Raw genomic sequence first — 21992 nt, forward strand, 5'->3', positions numbered from 1 at the left:
AAATTATCAATACTTTACTGAAACAAATAAAAAACAACTGACATATTCACAAGTGAAGCTCTCTGGATCTAAATCAGTTTACCACACTATATGGATTAAAATGTCATCAAAGTTATTCAGTTATATTTTTTAAAGAAAAGCATAGTAATTTAGACTTAATCCAAATGTATCAGTTTTTTGTGATATGAATACAAATTCTCTTGAATATGTTCTTCTACTATCAAATATACTTTCTAGTACGATAAATTTTTGAGGACATTTTCCATCATAGAGTCTACTGTGGTTGCAAAATAAAACTATGCCTCTTGCACACACCCTACTTTTTAAGCTTTTTGTTTTCTTTTTCTGACTAATATATCCCTGGGGCTTCCCTGGTGGCTCAGATAGTAAACAATCTGCCTGCAATGCAGGTTCGATCCCTGAATCAGGAAGGAAAATCCCCTGGAGAGGTGCATGGCATCCCAATCCAGTATTCTTGCCTGGAAAATCCCATGGACAGAGGAGCCTGGTGGGCTACGGTCCATGGGGTTGCAAAGAGTCAGACACGACTGAAGCAACACAGCACAGAATACATCCTTATTCCTTTATTTGCTCAAAGATGAGCTCAGAATGTTTTTCCTTTCTGAACCATCACTGACTATCCCCACACACAATCCCATGACCCTCTGTGTCTTCTGGTATGCTGTGGACAAGCTTCTCATGACACTTGTATATATCAACAAATAAGCACAAAACTGAATGATTCCTGTTTGAAAGATTATGAGCTGCTTGAGGGCAATTCATGTCTTTTCATCTTCCTGTCTCTAGCCACCAGCATAATGTGTGACACTTGGTAAGTAATCAAAGATATTACTCAAGTTAGATTAAAACACAGAAAACAGTGCCTTGTGAAACCAAAGCAAGAGCCAAAAATATACTTCCACAAGAATAATGGAAAAGATTTATACACCGAGTAAGGAAGTACAGAGATTTCTTAAAACTGTTAGTGATTATGTCACCTTAAAAGTAAAAGGAAACAACAAAAGGTGTCAGCTTGTGCTCTGAAAATTTTCCTACAAATAATATGATGATTATCTTCCCTTGAAAGAGAGAAACATATATATCATGATTTCTACACTGAGGGTTTAGGGAGTGGACGTGTTTTGCTCTAATAGCAAAATAATTGGAGAGACTATTGTACTGGTCAGCATGACCCAGCTGGAAAACTTTTGATTTAGTAAACTTGTCTTCTAAGTAAAACAAAGCTAATTGGACCAATAGAAACAATAACATGCTGCTCAAGGCTCTCCCCAGATCATCAGAAAAAAATGTCAATGAGAAAGAAAATTGCTTTTGAGAGAAACAAACCAGTGTGACTGCTTAGCTCTGAAAAACAAGAGGACAAGGGTGGAGACAGAGAAAGCACCCATGGTTCAGACTGGGGCTGTTGGGTTTGCATCGTCATGCGTTAATGTCACACCTAGGGCCCAACCCTACTACATCAAGCTCCCCAGAGCAGAAATAAGTAAGGGCTTACACATCCTTGCTCCATAAGTCTCCCTCACGCAATATCTGCTATTGCGCTCACTCATCCTGAGACACAAAATGCCTGGACCATCTTACCTTGGGGCCACGCATAAGATGAGTTTCTGGTAGTTATTGTCACTGCTTCATTTTTTCACATATATTTATTTCATAAATATGCAAAAAATAACTCAGATAATTCTCCAAATTCAATGGTCTTATTGTGATCTCTGCCAGATTAAGAATTCCACAAGCTAAGCAGATGACACCACCCTTATGGCAGAAAGTGAAGAGGAACTAAAAAGCCTCTTGATGAAAGTGAAAGAGGAGAGTGAAAAGGTTGGCTTAAAGCTCAACATTCAGAAAATGAAGATCATGGCATCTGGTCCCATCACTTCATGGGAAATAGATGCGGAAACAGTGGAAACAGTGTCAGACTTTATTTTGAGGGGCTCCAAAATCACTGCAGACGGTGACTGCAGCCATGAAATTAAAAGACGATTACTCCTTGGAAGGAAAGTTATGACCAAACTAGATAGCATATTCAAAAGCAGAGATATTACTTTGCCAACAAAGGTTCATCTAGTCAAGGCTATGGTTTTTCCTGTGGTCATGTATGGATGTGAGAGTTGGACTGTGAAGAAGGCTGAGTGCCGAAGAATGGATGCTTTTGAACTGTGGTGTTGGAGAAGACTCTTTAGAGTCCCTTGGACTGCAAGGAGATCCAACCAGTCCATTCTGAAGGAGATCAGCCCTGGGTGTTCTTTGGAGGGAATGATGCTAAAGCTGAAACTCCAGTACTTTGGCCACCTCATGCGAAGAGTTGACTCATTGGAAAAGACTCTGATGCTGGGAGGGATTGGGGGCAGGAGGAGAAGGGGACGACAGAGGATGAGATGGCTGGATGGCATCACTGACTCAATGGACATGAGTCTGAGTGAACTCCAGGAGTTGGTGATGGACAGGGAGGCCTGGCGTGCTGCGATTCATAGGGTCACGAAGAGTCGGACATGACTGAGCGACTGAACTGAACTGAACTGAACTGAAGGTTATCTTAAATCCACTCTCCTTGGGAAAAAAAATACAGAAATTTTAGATACATTATATGGGCCTCGCTTCTTCACCTTTGTCTCTCTTTAGACTATTCTCTCCCTTTTGCCCTCAAATACAAACATGTCCCTAAAAATGCCTGAAAGCATTGTAAAATGGTCAATTACATAAAACAGCAGCCTTCACATTTAAAAACTTACAGTATTTCATATACTATTTCTGTAATCCTATTTGTCAAGTTTTAAATAGGTCCAAAATTCATATGTTGTCCTAAAAAGCTTTGAGAGAATAGCCCTCTCTTCAAAGAGTAGACTACTATTAATATACAACTGGTCAAGTTTAAACTAATAAACCATAATCAAGAAAAAATCGGTCTTGAGGAAAAATAGGTCTTGCCTTAAACCTTCATGACTTAAAAGTTTCATATTTGGCACTCATAAGAAATCCCACTCATGTGTGTGAATTATTCATGCATAGTTAAATGTGCACCTATAAATGCACAGGATATATATACAGATTTCAATGTGTTCTCTGATTTCAGTTTATGAAATGTCTTATAGACACACACTGGTCTTGGAGAAACTACCACTTTGATATCCATTAGACGTGATATATGAGTTTACCACTGTACCATCATGGTAACATAATGCCATGGTCTAAGATTTATCAGAATTCCCTGGTGGCCCAGACAGTAAAGCATCTGCCTACAATGTGGGAGACCCGGGTTCAATCCCTGGGTCAGGAATATCTCCTGGAGAAGGAAATGGCAACCAACTCCAGTATTCTTGCCTGGAAAATCCCATGGATGGAGAAGCCTGGTAGGCTACAGTCCATGGGGTCACAAAGAGTTGGACACAACTGAGCGACTTCACTTTATTTTCACTTTCAAGATTTATCTATTAGACAACTCAAAAGTATGTAAATACTCTAGCAATGAAAATAAAATTGTGAAGCTCTTAAATCATGGTCAGTGAAGTATGTCTATATCAGTCATAATCTAATCAATCCTCCACCTCCATCAAGTTTTAGCTACATTGACATCCAAACCCACTTACCACTTTGGGGTCTTCTTTGCATACTTGCTATAAGAATGACAAACTGCTTAAACTGGTTGACTGCTATTGAAAGGTCAAGCAAAAGCCCAACACTGAAACCCAAACCAATGATTATATCTATGTTGCTGCTAAGTCGCTTCAGTCGTGTCCGACTCTGTGCGACCCCATAGACGGCAGCCCACCAGGCTTCCCCGTCCCTGGGATTCTCCAGGCAAGAACACTGGAGTGGGTTGCCATTTCCTCCTCCAATGCATGAAAGTGAAAAGTGAAAGTGAAGTCGCTCAGTCATGTCCCACTCTAGCGACCCCATGGACTGCAGCCTACTAGGCTCCTCCGTCCATGGGATTTTCTAGGCAAAAGTACTGGAGTGGGGTGCCATTGCCTTCTCTGGATTATATCTATAGATGCCTAAATTAACAATCAGACAAGACTATACATTAAATGGTTAAACTCCATACTCCTGGCATTCTACTATTTACTCAGTCCAGGAAGCCAGAAGCATGGAACTAAACATTTGTACTATGTTGAAGTTTCTCCCACAGAAATTCTCACAGAATTGTAGGAGAAAATTTTCCTAAAATGTTTTCCTAATTGCACAGATTGAGGAAACCATTTCATTCAATGGCTCAATCCTCTTGAGCCTTAGTGGATAACAATAAATGTCTCTAAATAAATTATGTGATTCATGCTAAATGTATGTTGGTCTTGTCATGGCAGGTTGTGGAAGGTGGTCGCATGAAAGTAGCCAAAACCAGCCAACAAGATAGAGATTGTGGCCAGGGACCATTTTATATAGACAGGGACTGGGTGGTAACAGTGCTAAAAACAAATAGCCAAACAAAGAGTAGGAATTTTCAGCCACTGTGAAGTTAGAAAGATCCCAGCCAGGAGAAGGACATTGGATCTCACTGTCCCCCCACCCCTTTAACTCTCCCCCAAAGCCCCTCAATAAAATGGCTTGATTCCCTCTGCACCCCCCCTCCAAAACAAAAGACTAGGAAAAAATCCATAATAATAAAGAGAAACACATGTTTGAACGCTTAATCTGTGTGTAGACTTTGATAAGCATCTGAAACATATTATTCTACTCTATTTTCATCAGCATTCATTCATTCAAAAAAAGAAGCAAAACACACACGCATCACTGGATATAAAATAGATGAGGAAACGGAGATCCACAGAGGAGTTACTCCAGATCTTAAAATTACTGAATCGCTGATGGGGGCCTCAAAGCAGGCAGATACACTTAACTGGAACACTTAGCAGATGCACTTCACCAACTCACCCTCCCCCATGAGTCAACGAACAGGACTGATTTCCAAGAGGCTGGCCAAACCTTCATGGTAGACAAGGTTCAAGGCTGGGACAGGTGGTCTGTGCGCCCCAGTACTGAAGTTCAAGCTGGACAGGAGCACAGGCAACTACAGAACAGGGTATGTAGGACAGGAGTGGAGAGATACACTCAAGGCAGGAAGACACAAGAGGAAACTGCTCTTGGGTAGAAATCAGGGCCCATTTTGAGATTCAAGCCCCACATCAGAGAAAAGTTAGAAACAGATGCCAAGAAGGGAGTATTTCAGGATTTGCAACAAGACGCTGGACCCTTCTGCCCTATTTATAAGGTACAAATCTGGGCTTCCCTGGTGGCTCAGACAGTAAAGAATCTGCCTGCAATGCAGGAGACCAGGGAAGATGGGTTGGGAAGATCCCCCAGAGAAGGGAATGGCAACCCACTCCAGTATTCTTGACTGGAGAATTCCATGGACAAAGGAGCCTGGTGAAATACAGTCCATGGGGTTGCAAAGAGTTGGACACAACTGAGCAAGTAACACTTTTGGCTTTTCAATTTGTGCTAACAAGTGTGTACAAGCCTATGCAGGCAGAGACAGCCTGCCCATGACTGCAGCCAAACCCCAGGTCTTCTAGGCTGAAGACCACTCATGCTTCTAAAATCTTCACTTTCAAGTTCCAAATGCTATGCTTTCCTCTTTTCCAATTATCACTATCTTCATCCCCATACACATCTATTAGAAAAAAGCAACAATAAGACATCTACTTAGTTCAGTCATCTGGGAAATGCTACGGATAATACGGTACTGTGGGTCAAATAACGCATTCAAAAACCAGTCAATTTAGTGGAAAAAAGAACAATCAAATTGCTTATTTTGCATCATGCAGAGCAAAAAAATTACAACTTGAATGTTGTGCTTTTCAAATAGTTGTACTGATGTTGGGTAGACATAATCACATTCACCAGGCATCTCTGCACTTTGGTGCTTTGGTATATTATTTTTTAAACTGTCTTTTTTTTTTCTTGGAATCAAATATATTTATCCTTTGGGGATGCTTAATTCCTTAATGTCAATCAATTTTTTTTTCACTAAAGCAAGCAAGTTCTCTGTTTTGCAGCTAAATTCTTAATCAGCTTTTGTTCAGAAACTGTTTATTTCTGTCTGCATTACAAATGCTAGATTTAACCAATCTATCAACTCAGGATAATATAAGGAAGGATCTTGTCAGTTTGTCCTTTCCTCTCAGGAACACAGATACTGTATCCTGCACTTTTTTAGAAAGGAAATAATAGGATTAGACTAAGATGGAGAACAAGAGGAGGTCAGACCCAAGAAAAGTATGTGGTCCTTTTAGAACTTTCCCATGTAACATGGGGAATTGTAATCCATTTGTGCTAAATGCTTTGACTATGCTCATTATGCAAAAAACATTAAAGCCTCGTATATTTTGTTACCATAGTTCTGCCTACTGGGCACTATAATTAAAGCACATTTGAGCAAATGCAATTTTATTTGTTATTAAGCAACTAAAAGCTTAGTCAACCTTGCAAATATGACATTATTTTAGGATTACAATATGAGCCAGCCAGCTAGCCAATAAACTTTATTAGGTCCTATCTTTATTAGCAATGCCTCTTATTCCTATTGTGGGAGACCCCTGTGCTATGTAACAGTATTTCTCAAACTTTAGAAAGTCTCAGCATAGCCTGCAGGACTTGTTAAAATATCTGAGCCTTGCTTTCAGGGTTTCCTTACAACTGGGTTAGGGCCCTAAAACTTGCATTTCTAATATATCCCTAGGAGACACTGATGCCTCTGGTCTGTAGATCACACTTTAATGCTATATAATATACTGGTTAGAACTTTGGAGTCAATCCACCTGGGTTCATATTCTACTTTTCCAGTATTTATATATCCTTGGGCAAGTGACCTCATCTCTCTAAGTCTCAGTTTCTTAATTCATTTACTGGGGACAATAATATTTATCCAAAAGGTTAAGATCCTGCAAGCCACCAGGTATGGCCAAAAAAAAAAAAAAACCCAAATCAAAACAAACCTAATTTTGTATAAATTTATGGTGATTACAGTTTCCCTTCACTATAGGAATTCTGATTGAAGGCAGGAGTAACATATAACTTCCCTCACTTTAACACTAATGCCCTCACCCACAGGAAATGCATCCATTCTGTAACACAACATAGAACAGGGCAATACCTTCTGACATTTTTATTTGGGAGCTCAAGATATCTAATAACTTCAGTCAGTGGTCTCTGGTAATCTCCATGCACATGGGTTAATGACAAGAAAATAAAATAACATTCATTTTAGTTTCTAAAAATTCTAAGAATGTAAATCTTTAATGAAATGTTGGAATAAAATAAATCACAGCTGTATTTGCAATTCTCCAACTATTAAAATTTCATTTTAACTGTTTATCTTTTGACTACCCAGTTTCTCCTTTAATGATGAAACTGATAACAAATACTCAAACCAAGTAGAAAAAAAAAAAAAAAAAGATACTAGGAAGGTAGTATCAGGAACATTTTTTGAGGGTCCAAATAGTGACAAACTGTAGCAATAATAATTAAAATTTCAAAATACACCAGTATAAATGACTATCTCATTTTCTCTCTGTCTTAGGAACACACGCACACAAACACAAACTACCAATGAAATCTATACTTCCAAAAAAATCCTTTGTACCTTGGAAACCTCTTTTGGTTCTGGCTCATATTAAATTCCTTTCTATAGCTGTATATTAAAGGTTTACCATAATGATGATTTTTTAAATTGTGGTATTTAAAATTTTCATGTTTCTAATTACAGCATAAGAAACACAAGATATCATGAAATTTAACAAAAATGTCTACATAATTTAAATGACTACATGTGTAGAATATAATTTAATATAAAACTCAGTCACTTGAATAATGATATCTTAGACACAGTCACACTGGTCATAGAGAACATCTGTCAGCTTAGGTGAAAAATAGGTAGCAATATCTTACAGAAAATTCATTACTGTTTATCACTCTAATGACAGAAAGTGAAGAACTAAAGAGCCTCTTGATGAGGGAAATGGTAAAGTGAAAAAAGTTGGCTTGAAACTCAACATTCAAAAAAAACTAAGATCATGGCATCCAGTCCCTTCACTTCATGGCAAATAGCAGGGGAAAAAGTAGAAACAGTAATAGATTTTATTTTCTTGGGCTCCAAAATCACTGCAGACAGTGACTGCTGCCATGAAATTAAAAGACATTTGCTTCTTGGAAGGAAAGCTATGACAAACCTAGACAGCATACTACAAAGCCAAGACATCACTTTGCCAACAAAGGTCCATCTAGTCAGAGCTATGGTTTTTTCAATAGCCATATACGAATGTGAGAGTTGGACCATAAAGAAGGCTGAGCACCAAAGAATTGATGCTTTTGAACTGTGGTGCTGGAGAAGACTCTTGAGAGTCCCTTGGACTGCAAGGAGCTCAAACCAGTCAATCTTAAAGGAAATCAACCCTGAATATTCATTGGAAGTATTGATGCTGAAGCTTAAGCTCCAACACTTTGGCAACCTCATTGAAAAAGACCCTGATGCTGGGAAAGACTGAAGGCAAGAGAAGAGGGCAGGAGAGGATGAGATGGTTAGACAGAATCACCAACTCAGTGGACATGAATTTGAGCAAATTCCAGGAGATAGTGAAGGACAGGGGAGCCTGGCATGCTGCAGTCCATGGGGTTGCAAAGAGTTGGACACAACTTAGCAACTGAATAACAACAAATAGAGGACAGTATTTGTTCAGTTGATTCTATCTCTAATGGTTTACTTGCACAATGAATGCAACTTCACTCTTATTTTCCACAGAAAAAGACAAAGACTGGTCTTGTAATTCTTCAATTCCATCCATCACTGTAATATCCAACTCATTCATTTGTATATACCTTTCCACAAGGGTTTATCTTCATTAAAGAATTCCTTGTGCATTTTATCTATTTTGATCAAAATCTGTATAAACACAGTTTCATGATATCAATGTATATGATGATTTTTACTATTTTCAGTTCTTTGGAAGACTTAAGAAAAACCTCAAGAAATAAGCATTAGCAGAGTTTTGAAGATTCTGATTTGTTTCAACAAAAACATCAATTATTTCAAGTCCTTTGCTGATTAGAAAGTAGTGGATCTCATGCAACAATCAAAGCATTTTGATCTTATGTTTTGTACTCCCATACAATGCCTTATTATTTCCAATAATTATCTGAAGTTTTGACTTTTTCCAATATCCTTCTCTCAGTCTTGTGTGTCTGTTAGGGAATCAAAAGGTTTGCTTGCCTAAGAAGAAATATGCTAAAAAGAGAATGAGACAAAAATTTCAGAAGGAAAGGATAATAGGCAAATGCCCTTTCCTTGTTATAATTCTTGGGATTATAGTAAATGTAAAGACCTAACACACATCACCTTCAGTGAAACCTTCAGAAGATCTTTTAACTTATCTTTGTGGACAAAATGGAGTAAGAAGAAGCTAAGTGCATGAATATTAAAACAGATTTGTCACAGTTTCAACAATAAAACCCAGAGGGTGTGAACCTAGTTCTAGGTTTCCAACATCATAGAAGGATTCTTTCCTAGGTTCCATTTGTTTCAACATTCCACATTCTCATCAATGAGATGCAGCTATAAAGATGACACCATAGGATCTGTAGACAGAACAGTGTTGGATGACTGAAAGTGATCAAAAAAGAAGCTGATATGTTAGAAACAAGGGCTGAATAAGATGAAAAGTAATAAAAATAAATGCAAAAAAAGATGATTATATCCAAAGGACAATTGTACAGACTGGACAGTAGCAATAACTTAGTAACAATCCATGCAACAGAAGCTTCGTGATGTTAGTCTGTGTTATTGCTGTTCAGTTGCTCAGTTGTGTCCGACTCTTTGCGACCCCATGGTCTTTAGAAAGGCTAATATGAATCAACAGGAAACTGAAAGTTTGCTGAATGAATGAATGAAGGTACTATAGAATAATAGGAGGAATGAAGAAAAAAGGGGAGGAGAGGGAGAGAGAAAAATGAGGACAAAATGAGGGGAGAGGAGACAGTCTATATGAAAAGGAGAAAAACCCCACAGACCACCCTAGACATACTGCAGTATAAGTATGTATGGACCAACTGGATACCCTGAGGAGTGATCTGTCGAATCAATGCCATTCAAAAAACTCTTGGAGGAATTATCTGATAAGCATGTTCAAATACCCTAAGAACTTCAGTGGGAAAAAGAATTGGAGGTGGTGTTGTTTCAACAAGACAAATGAATGGCAGGCACAAAGCAGCAGAATTAGATTCTGTAAGCATATCTTATGTCCAAGGGTAGAGAAACCCAAGTAAGATGGTAGGTGTTGCAAGAGGGCATCAGAGGGCAGACACACCGAAACCATAATCACAGAAAACTAGTCAATCTGATCACACAGACCACAGCCTTGTCTAACTCAATGAAACTAAGCCATGCCATGTGGGGCCACCCAAGACAGCAGGGTCATGGCGGAGAGGTCTGACAGAATGTGGTCCACTGGAGAAGGGAATGGCAAACCACTTCAGTATTCTTGCCTTGAGAACCCCATGAACAGTATGAAAAGGCAAAATGATAGGATACTGAAAGAGGAACTCCCCAGGTCAGTAGGTACCCAATATGCTACTGGAGAACAGTGGAGAAATAATTCCACAAAGAATGAAGTGATGGAGCCAAAGCAAAAACCCAGTTGTAGATATGACTGGTGATAGAAGCAAGGTCCAATGCTGTAAAGAGCAATACTGCATAGGAACCTGGAATGTTAGGTCCATGAATCAAGGCAAATTGGAAGTGGTCAAACAGGAGATGGCAAGAGTGAACATTGACATTCTAGGAATCAGCAAACTAAAATGGACTGGAATGGGTGAATTTAACTCAGATGACCATTATATCTATTACTGTGGGCAGGAATCCCTTAGTAGAAATGTAGTAGCCATCATAGTCAACAAAAGAGTCTGAAATGCAGTACTTGGATGCAATCTCAAAAACGACAGAATGATCTCTGTTCGTTTCCAAGGCAAACCATTCAATATCACAGTAATCCAAGCCTATCCCACAACCAGCAATTCTGAAGAAGCTAAAGTGGAACGGTTCTATGAAGACCTACAAGACCTTTTAGAACTAACACCCAAAAAAGATGTCCTTTTCATTATAAGGGACTGGAATGAAAAACTAGGAAGTCAAGAAACACCTGGGGTAGCAGGGAAATTTGGCCTTGGAATACGGAATGAAGCAGGGCAAAGACTAATAGCGTTTTGCCAAGAGAACGCACTGGTCATAGCAAACACACTCTTCCAACAACACAAGAGAAGACTCTACACATGGACATCACCAGATGGTCAACACCGAAATCAGATTGATAATATTCTTTGCAGCCAAAAATGGAGAAGCTCTACAGAGTCAGCAAAAACAAGACCAGGAGCTGACTGTGGCTCAGACCATGAACTCCTTATTGCCAAATTCAGACTGAAATTGAAGAAAGTAGAGAAACCACTAGACCATTCAGGTATAACCTAAATCAAATCCCTTATGATTATACAGTGGAAGTGAGAAATAGATTTAAGGGACTAGATCTGATAGATAGAGTGCCTGATGAACTATGGACAGAGGTTCATGACACTGTACAGGAGACAGGGATCAAGACCATCCCCATGGAAAAGAAATGCAAAAAAGCAAAATGGATATCTGAGGAGGCCGTACATATAGCTGTGAAAAGAAGAGAAGCAAAAAGCAAAGGAGAAAAGGAAGGATATAAGCATCTGAATGCAGAGTTCCAAAGAATAGCAAGGAGAGATAAGAAAGCCTTCCTCAGCGATCAGTGCAAAGAAGTAGAGGAAAACAATAGAATGGGAAAGACTAGAGATCTCTTCAAGAAAATTAGAGATACCAAGGGAACATTTTTCAAAGATGGGCTCAATAAAGGACAGAAATGGTATGGACCTAACAGAAGCAGAAGATACAAGAAGAGGTGGCAAGAGTACATGGAAGAACTGTACAAAAAAGAGCTTCACAACCCAGATAATCACGATGGTGTGATCACTGACCTAGAGTCAGACATCCTGGAATGTGAAGTCAAGTGGGCCTTAGAAAGCATCACTACGAACAAAGCTAGTGGAGGTGATGGAATTCCAGTTGAGCTATTTCAAATCCTAAAAGATGATCCTGTGAAAGTGCTGCACTCAATATGCCAGCACATTTGGTAAACTCAGCAGTGGCCACAGGACTGGAAACGGTCAGTTTTCATTCCAATCCCAAAGAAAGGCAATGCCAAAGAATGCCCAAACTACCGCACAAGTGTATTCATCTCACATGCTAGTAAAATAATGCTCAAAATTCTCCGAAGGCAGGCTTCAGCAATACGTGAACCATGAAATTCCAGATGTTCAAGCCAGTTTTACGAAAGGCAGAAGAACCAGAGATCAAATTGCCAACATTTGCTGGATCATCAAAAAAGCAAGAGAGTTCCAAAAAAACATCTATTTCTGCTTTATGGACTATGCCAAAGCCTTTGACTGTGTGGATCACAATAAACTATGGAAAGTTCTGAAAGAGATGGGAATATCAGACCACCTGACTTGCCTCTTGAGAAACCTATATGCAGGTCAGGAAGCAACAGTTAGAACTGGACATGGAACAACAGACTGGTTCCAAATGGGAAAAGGAGTACATCAATGCTGTATATTGTCACCCTGCTTATTTAACGTCTATGCAGAGTACATCATGAGAAACGCTGGGCTAGAGGAAGCACAAGCTGGAATCAAGATTGCCCGGAGAAATCTCAATAACCTCAGATATGCAGATGACACCACCCTTATGGCAGAAAATGAAGAGGAACTAAAAAGTCTCTTGATGAAAGTGAAAGAGGAGAGTGAAACAGTTGGCTTAAAGCTCAACATTTGGAAAACTAACATCATGGCATCTAGTCCCATCACTTCATGGAAAATAGATGGGGAAACAGTGGAAACAGTGTCAGACTTTATTTTGGGGGGCTCCAAAATCACTGCAGATGGTGACTGCAGCCATGGTTTACTCCTTGGAAGGAAAATTATGACCAAACTAGATAGCATATTCAAAAGCAGAGACATTACTTTGCCAACAAAGGTCCGTCTAGTCAAGGCTATGATTTTTCCAGTGGTTGTGTATGGATGTGAGAGTTGGACTGTGAAGAAGGCTGAGAACCAAAGAATGGATGCTTTTGAACTGTGGTGTTGGAGAAGACTCTTAAGAGTCCCTTGGACTGCCAGGAGATCCAACCAGTCCATTCTAAAGGAGATCAGTCCTGGGTGTTCATTGGAAGAACTGATGCTGAAGCTGAAACTCCAATACTTTGGCCACCTCATGCAGGGAGTTGACTCATTGGAAAAGACCCTGATGCTGGGAGGGATTGGGGGCAGGAGGAGAAGGGGACAACAGAGGATGAGATGGCTGGATGGCATCACCGACTCAATGGACATGAGTTTGAGTAAACTCTGGGAGTTGGTAATGAACAGGGAGGCCTGGCGTGCTGTGATTCTTGGGGTCACAAAGAGTCAGACACGACTGAGCAACTGAACTGAACTGAACTGAACTGAAGCATATCTTAGTGTCAAAGTTCTCCAAGGATGGAGCTTCTGGCCACTCTCTCTAGAAGGTGCTGGATCTCTGACTGAAAGATCTCTGACAAGGTTTTTGCAAAATTAATTCAAGCATCAGATAGGTGGTAAGATTAGATAATTTTTGAAAATCCCTCTTAACCCCAAGATTCCAATATTCAAACACCTTTTTGTGGGGCAATAGAGTTCTTGCAAAAGATTTTTTCTTATAAAAACAACAGAAACAAATGGTTACCTTGGGGAGTGGAACCAAGGCTAGAAAATCATCTATTTTCTTGCATGTTTGCTCTTTAGAGAGTTAATCTCCTTCCGCGGGAATGTATTTATATCTCTTTGTCCTCTTCTATACTGACTGACTCTGCTAATTTGCACATAGCGTGCTTTATCTTGTAAATATAATAGTCCATCCAGCATTCTCCCTTTGTGAGAAATCCCTCTTTACTCTCATAAATAACATGAACGGATATGAAGCATACTTTCCTTTCTTCAATAGAGACTATTCCCAAAAGTAGCCTGAAACATGCCAAACATCTGCTCCTACACACAGTTCAATACATGATACTGATATGTATCATCACTGAGTGAATTCTGAACACAAGGCCAATTAACACACTCCTGAACAACTCCTTCCTCCTCCCCTGGCCCAGTCACAGAAAGCTCAAGGAAATCAGAATAATTCTAATATTTGCCCAAATGAGCTATAACTAAGCAGGTGAATCTACTAAATTGAAAACCACAGTAGAGCATTCTAAAATTTAAATATAAATGAGATAAGTATAATGACAACTGTTTCTCTAATAAATATTTTAAATATATATAAGTACTTTATTCTCTGTTGCACTTTAATATTCACAGAGAATGCTTTTCCATATTGTGAATTGTTCTTGGAGTTGGGCAGACTTTATTGCCTGCTAAAGATCAGAAGGTGCAACTGTATACTCATTTTTTAATTCAACATATACTTATCTATGTCTTTTCTAGCTGCTGGATATATCATCATGGAGAAAACAGATATGGTACCTGTTCTCATGGAGCTTACTTTCTAGTAGAAAGATCAGCCATAATAGGTAAACAGTTAATGGAAAAGATTATTTAAGTTATGAATTTTTTTTAGCTATGCTGCATGTGGCATCTTAGTTCCCTGACCAGAGAACCTCCTGCATCGGAAGTGCAGAGTCTTAACCACTAAATAGTCAGGGAAGTCCCTAAGTTATGAATTTTAATGCTAGAGTATCTTTCTTTCCGACTCATGGCAACAAGCTATTTTTGTTTCATTCAAGTGAGCCCAACACCACAGCCATCAGTCTGTTTTCCCTTGATGATCTTCAGAGGGAGAACACTGATGGTTTTAGGATTTCCTTAAATCTACTGGGTTTTTTTTCAGTCTTCTTTTCTTTAGAATTTCTACCCACAATTTTTATATTTTTATCTTAACACTTCTGATTTCAAAGTTTTGTTTAACTTTGCCCTTCCTTGGGGAAAAAGAGCTTGTATGTTCTCAGTATGAATCAAGAATTTTTTTCATTAAATATACTATTACAAACATATCACAAACTAATTATCTTAAATTATCAAAATAACCATTCTTCACAGTACTGTTTACTATTTTTTCTGCCTTTTTCTCATTTAACTGTCTACCCACAGCTTGAAAAAAAAAAGCATCTCGCCTGTATGTTTTATTCCATCAACAAGCGTTCTCCAGGCTTTCTAGTTTCAATGATCATATTTTTAGATGTGGCTACTCTTCACTACTTCTATTTCCATATAGTACAACAAACTACTCAACATTCCCTCTTGGAAAACCTCCACCCCCAGCTTCTTCACCTTGTCATTAGATCGCCTTAGTTTCACGTCATTAGTTTTTGAACAAATATCTTTATTCTGTTCCCAGGGGGCCATACAGTCGAGTCTGTCACTATTTATACCTGAATGACTAAAACAACTTCCCCAAAGGTTTAATATCTCAATTTCTCTCCCTTGCAATTGATCATGTACACTAAATCATAGTTAATCTTAAAACAGTCTGCCATTGCCCCTCTCTGTCTTCTCTGCCCTGGGAGCAGCTCTTGCCACTGACCCCAGCCCCAGAAAATATATGCCTGCCCCAAGTTCATCTCTTTGCACTCACTGGTCAGGATTACCTCTCAGCTGCTGAGCCAACCACTCTCTGTGATGGTACTAACAGATGAGAGCTGCAGCTTGGCAGTCACATGTCCCCTGACCTTACTTATCCCTAACAGCAGCTTCCAAAATAGCACCATTTCAAGGGACATTGACACAGCAGCCAAGTTCATTTGGGTTGGAACTGCCACAGTCAGAGGGGCTTGGCTCTGGGGTAGGGATTAAGACTGTGTTTGGGAGCGTCAGCACTTGTTATGCCAAGAATCCATCTCTGAAGCTACAATTCTTCTCTGAAGCCATTCCGGGCTTTGCCCTCTTGGAGACCATGGGGGTCTTTTGCCTGAGGATGGCCTTTCTCATCCTCTTTGCCATGTGAAGGAGCTGTCTCCATCTTCCAGGGTTCTTTCTTCCACATCTTGTCTGTTCTGTATATTTATTTCCCTATACCTTTCCAAGCAGCCTGGGCAGGGGGGAAAATGGTCAACTCAAGGTTTGACAGAGAGAAAACAAATAGTAAATACTGTATGAATAAGAAAAATTATAGCCTGCCATTACCCTAGCTAGGAATGCACCTTGGCTCCCTAATACCTACAGAATCAAGTTTCTTTTTCATGAACTTAGTGCTTAGAAAAGATAATGCTGAAACTGAATAATTCTATTATTAAACTGACCTTTTCATTTAGGAGGATTATAAATAACTTGTTTGGTCCCTGAAAACGATTTTGGATTTTTCAGGCTTATGTGCCATTGGCTTCTATGACTTAGGTACCTACCTATGTCTCCTCACATTATCTAGATAAAACTTTCCTAATTATCTTCCTCCCAAGTTTCTACCAAACTCCTTCCACACAGCACACACACGCGTGCACACACAAAGAAAAAAAAAGCTTTTTTAGAAATAATTTACTGAGTTCACTGACATAAATGGGAGTTATAAGAAGCACAAGCAAACTATTTCAGCATTATTTTGGCCAAATGTGTATACCTTTCCCATTTCCTTTACACCCACATGAAACCTACACTATGTCTTTTTCCATAGGCTCCAGCTCAGTAGCTTGAATTACAGAATGACATTCTACAGGCAACTTTTGGTTCAACATCCGCAAAACAAAATCAGCTCAGCCTTTGAAGAGAGGATCTACTAGTGATTAATAAATTCACCACTGCCCAGGAGGATAAAAAATAAAAAGAACAAACTGATCACTTTGTTGTGATTTCAAACTAAATATTTATCTTCTATGTATTTTACTTGTCGAAAGAACAAGACTGCAATTTGAGTTTATTAGTAACTGAAGCAGAACTAAAGAAAGATTCCTTATTAGCATGTTATAGCTACCTTTCAAAAAAATCTATTTCTTCTTTCATGAAGATTAAACGTATGAAAGAAAATTCAAGTTCTTTTATTAGTATCATAACTAGCTCTTGCAATCAAGGAAAAGGAAGTTTCTCTTATCTTTCTGCCATATTTTATTGTAGTTAAATTAATACTTGTAGTTGTATTATGTCTTTAATACAAGTTAACTGATGCTTAAAGTAACTAAAGTCCAACATTTTTCCCTTTTTTATAATAATTAGTTTCTATTATCATATATGTACTAGATTCTGAGAAACTCTGTAGACTTTTATATTTGCTATTTTTGCATTTTTCAAGATTCCCTAAAAACTATTCAAACTTATTAATACACATCAGTTCAGTTCAGTTCAGTCGCTCAGTCGTGTCTGACTCTTTGCGACCCCATGAATCACAGCACTCCAGGCCTCCCTGTCCATCACCAACTCCCAGAGTTCACTCAAACTCATGTCCATTGAGTCGGTGATGCCATCCAGCCATCTCAACTTCTGTCGTCCCCTTCTCCTCCTACCTCCAATCCCTCCCAGCATCAGAGTCTTTTCCAATGAGTCAACTCTTCACATGAGGTGGCCAAAGTATTGGAGTTTCAGCTTCAGCATCAGTCCTTCCAATGAACACCCAGGACTGATCTCCTTTAGGATGGACTGGTTTGATCTCCTTGCAGTCCAACGGACTCTCAAGAGTCTTCTCTAACAGTTCAAAAGCATCAATTCTTTGGCATTCAGCCTTCTTCACAGTCCAACTCTCACATCCATACATGACCACAGGAAAAACCATAGCCTTGACTAGACGAACCTTTGTTGGCAAAGTAATGTCTCTGCTTTTGAATATGCTATCTAGGTTGGTCATAAGTTCCAAGGAGTAAGCATCTTTTAATTTCATGGCTACAATCACCATCTGCAGTGATTTTGGAGCCCCAAAAAATAAAGTCTGACACTGTTTCCACTGTTTCCCCATCTATTTCCCATGAAGTGATGGGATCAGATGCCATACATGTATATATAATATAATATACATTAATATGCATAAGCAATCTCACTAGATGAGATCATAGTCAATCAATGCTTAACCCACTTCTCAATACCACTGTATAGGAGCTTCAGGCTATCAGAATTAACTTTATTGACTTGGAGAGTACAGAAGACATGTCATATTCCAGGTCACTGGCAAATAAGTGTGCTTAAATACTTCTGTATCTGTATGACAATATTTACTTAACAAACACATAGAGTACTTGCTATGTTCAAAGACTTTTATGAATGTAAATTCATTTACTCCTTCTAAAAACCTTGTGAGCTAGGTAGCATCATGATCCCCATTTATAAACAGAGAAACTGCAGCATAAATAGGTTAAGGGTCTTGCCCAAGTCCACAGAACTAATATAAGGAAAATTCACAATGTGAACCTAGCAATCTGGCTCCAGAATCTGAGCTCTTAAATGCTCTGCTAGGCTGCCTCTCCATCGTCAAAATTATTTACATAGTTAGAATATAATTTCAATACTAAGGATATTAAAGCTTTTAATTTTGTGAAAAAAATAACATTTTTCCTTTCATATCTGAAATCATTTCGTGGCTGCTCCTACACAGACACCCAAGGTCTTCCTGACCCCCCACCACACTGGCTCAGGTGCCCTCTTGCACCATCCAGCTCTGTGTCTTCTCCTGTGTCAGCACCTATCACGATTTCCGCATATTAAATACTATGTTCTTTCAGAGTAAGGAAAATGTCTTTTCATAGTTGCATCATAAATATGTACCTGTGCAGATAAGGCATTGTTACAAATCATACAGCGGCCAGAGTTAAATGACTTCCTTATCAAGTTCTGACACTTGTAATAGCAGATTAGGACTTGCCAGATGGCTCAGTAGTAAAGAATCTGCCTGCCAATGCAGGAGAGGCAGGTTCAATCCCTGGATCTGGAAGATGACCTGGAGAAGGAAATGGCAGCCCACTCCAGTATTCTTGCCTGGGAAATCCCATGGACAGAGGAGCCTCGCAGGCTACCATCCATGGGGTCACAAAAGAGTTGGACATGACCTAGAGACTAAACAACAACGACAACAACAAATAGATTTCTTCTCTTCACCCACGGGAACAGGCACACTCCAGTTTTAAAATTAGCCAATATGTGGACATAGGCTGGGCATTTGAAGGAAATGATACTGCAGAAAAACAGGTAAATGGATGGTCCACTTTCTTTTTGGCATAGGGCTTTCAAAATTTGAGAGGCTTCGAACTTATCAACACTGGAGTTTCTCATCTGAAGAAGTGGCAGCTCAGTTGCACTGAGCATTTGATGCTAAAAGCCAAGGAATGTATATGAAGCTCCTCTGACAAAACACTACCATCCAAACCTCACAGCAAGCAGACAATTGCCAGCTAGCACGTTGCTCTGCACAGGAAATGACGTTATGTCATTTTATGCAAAGGACATCAAAACAACTTGTCAGTTCAACAGAGGATTTAGATACACCAGGAGAAGGCTTTCACGTATCACTTTAAGCATTTCCAGGAAAAATTGCCATAGAAGCTCTTAAGGCACAATAATTTGAACTTAACTAGACTTAACCAACACAAACTATAACTTTTCTAAAGTGTCTGTAAGTTTAAGGATTTGTTAGAAGATCTCTACTCACACTTCGAAAAGAAAGTTCTCCAGAGACATGGTGATCTATTTACTTTTATCCAGCAACATTCACTCATCAGATTGTTAGTTATGTATCCTTAGTGCTAGGCACTCTACTCGGTGTACTTACAGGAATCATTTTTCTGCCGATAAAACCATATTTTTAAATAGGGTTAATAATTTCCAGATATTTTATCAAATTTAACAACAGTAGATAATAAGTTTTCATAAACATGGGAATGAAGCAGAATTTCAATGGACACAATCCTACATCTTTTGCTGAATGCCAGGAACATATGTAGGTATGTGTCAGCTTATACACGTAGTTTGAGTGTTCTGATTAACTATTCATTTGGCATTTTTGCCTAATTTGATCGGTCAGTTTCATTGAAATAGTCAAACTGACTTTAGCGTGTAGACAGGGATGGCTGCAGGTCCATAACATGAGAGAGCTGAATGGACATCAGAAGACCAACTTCCCTGGACCACAAGCTTCTGAGCATAAGAACCATGACTAACATGGTTCTGGGGCTGGATGCATTTCCCAGTACAGGCCAGGCATCAATATATTAGTGCTTGAATAAATGACCCCACATAACCTCTTTCAGACCTATGAAACTATTTCCCATTTACAAAAATTTCCAGAGACACCAGACATGAAGACGGCCACTTGGCCATTACCCTTATAATATTAACCCTTCCTAAATGCAAAGATCATATTGAGGCTCTTAAAGCAAAATGATTTGAAACTAACTAGATTCATGAACCAAGGCAAAGTATAACTTTACTAACAGCTATTCACTTCAGTGAGATTTCCTTAATGCTCTTAACTTTTCATCCCTGATCCTGTTTTATTTGGGGTTTTGGTTTTTTTACCTTTTGGTTATCTTTTGAGGGTAGTCTAATTATTGTTAGAAGCTGACAAAATAATAAATTATAACTCTGCTTCTTGGTAACCAGCTTAAATTCTTTTAACAATACATGATTATTCAAGCTTATCTTATTCAAACTTATTCTTCAAAATATTGGTAATATTACAATATGAAATGTGCACCCCCCACCGTACTATTGGTACCCTTTCTACTACAATGCATGTCTGTATAATCTCTTAACTAAACTCTAAGCTACATCAGGGTCCAGGTTCCCATCCCTTTTTCTTGCCATCTCTGACAAGTTACACAGGACAGTACTCCAGAAACATGTTGGAGAAAGAAATAGAGTACTGCAAACCGAGGACCAGGAGCTAGCAAAGAAAAGTGTCCCAAAGCTCTCTGATGGAAAACTAAATTACAGATTCTACAAGAAGCAAAATATTCTCTTTTACTCTCCCTCTTTTAATCATCACTTTTAAAACTTATGCATCATCATAATCAAATTCCACTAGTGCTAACCTGACGGTGTCAACATTTTGATGTATTTATCGGGCAAACCCAAGAGCCATTCTTGGGCCCTAGCCACCTCCTTCTGTGGTTAGGAACCCTAACGGTTACTTTTCCTGCTTCTCTTGTAGCCAAGGATTCTCATGTGGCACAGTTCTAGCTGGCACTACCACTTGCCTGGTCTTCCTATCATGACATATGATGTCTAAACCTGCATTGTGCACATTGCAACCATGAAGCTAAAAAAAAAAAGTGAAAATGAAAGGCCAGCTTGTTGGGAACAGTTAAAGCAAAGATAACATAGCATTATTGAACTATGCAAGCAAACCAATGTAAGCAATCTGCTTCTTTCAGGAAACTTGATATGAGGAACAGATTTTTATTTGTGTAAGCCACTGTTAACGTCAAATGCCTTTCAACTGAGTCATCAATTAAGACAGTTATGGTTTAAATCCCAATTCTGCCTTTTACTAACTATCTGACTTTGGGCAAATTACTGAACATCTCTAAGCTAAGTTTCTCATCTGTATAATGGACACAAGTATAACTGCCATTAGAGGATTGTTGTTAATTATTTTGAGAAATATGAAATAACCCATGTAATTAGCAGAACTCTAATATTACTCTCAAACATTGAAGAGATATATATACTAATACTAAAATATAAACACATACAAATATTTTTAAAGTAAATGCTGTGTCTTTTCTCCTTCCAAAAAATTGCATATAAAAATTAAACATTTAGGGTGGTAGAGAATTCAACTTTTTGTAAAATAATTTTCACTCTATATCTCTTTTAGATCAAGACATCTACAATTAGCATTAAAATGTATAAATACACTTGTATAATTGCATTAGGTGGTACCATAATTACTATAATTTAAATTTTTTGTTCTAGTTATTGTCATAGAAAAACAAACCGCTTCCTCAAGCCTAAGGATAGACTGGAATGGCTCACGG

General features: G+C 38.7%; 1 protein-coding gene and 1 pseudogene across 3 annotated transcripts in view; one reads left to right on the forward strand and one right to left on the reverse strand.

The window, feature by feature from the left end:
* Positions 1-21992, reverse strand: part of GRM8 (glutamate metabotropic receptor 8) — an 848835-nt gene that overhangs the window by 556829 nt on the left and 270014 nt on the right. The window lies entirely within an intron of this gene.
* LOC132345127 (uncharacterized) lies at positions 15585-16048 on the forward strand (annotated as a pseudogene).

Source organism: Bos taurus, chromosome 4 (assembly GCF_002263795.3).
Source record: "Bos taurus isolate L1 Dominette 01449 registration number 42190680 breed Hereford chromosome 4, ARS-UCD2.0, whole genome shotgun sequence".
NCBI lineage: Eukaryota > Metazoa > Chordata > Mammalia > Artiodactyla > Bovidae > Bos > Bos taurus.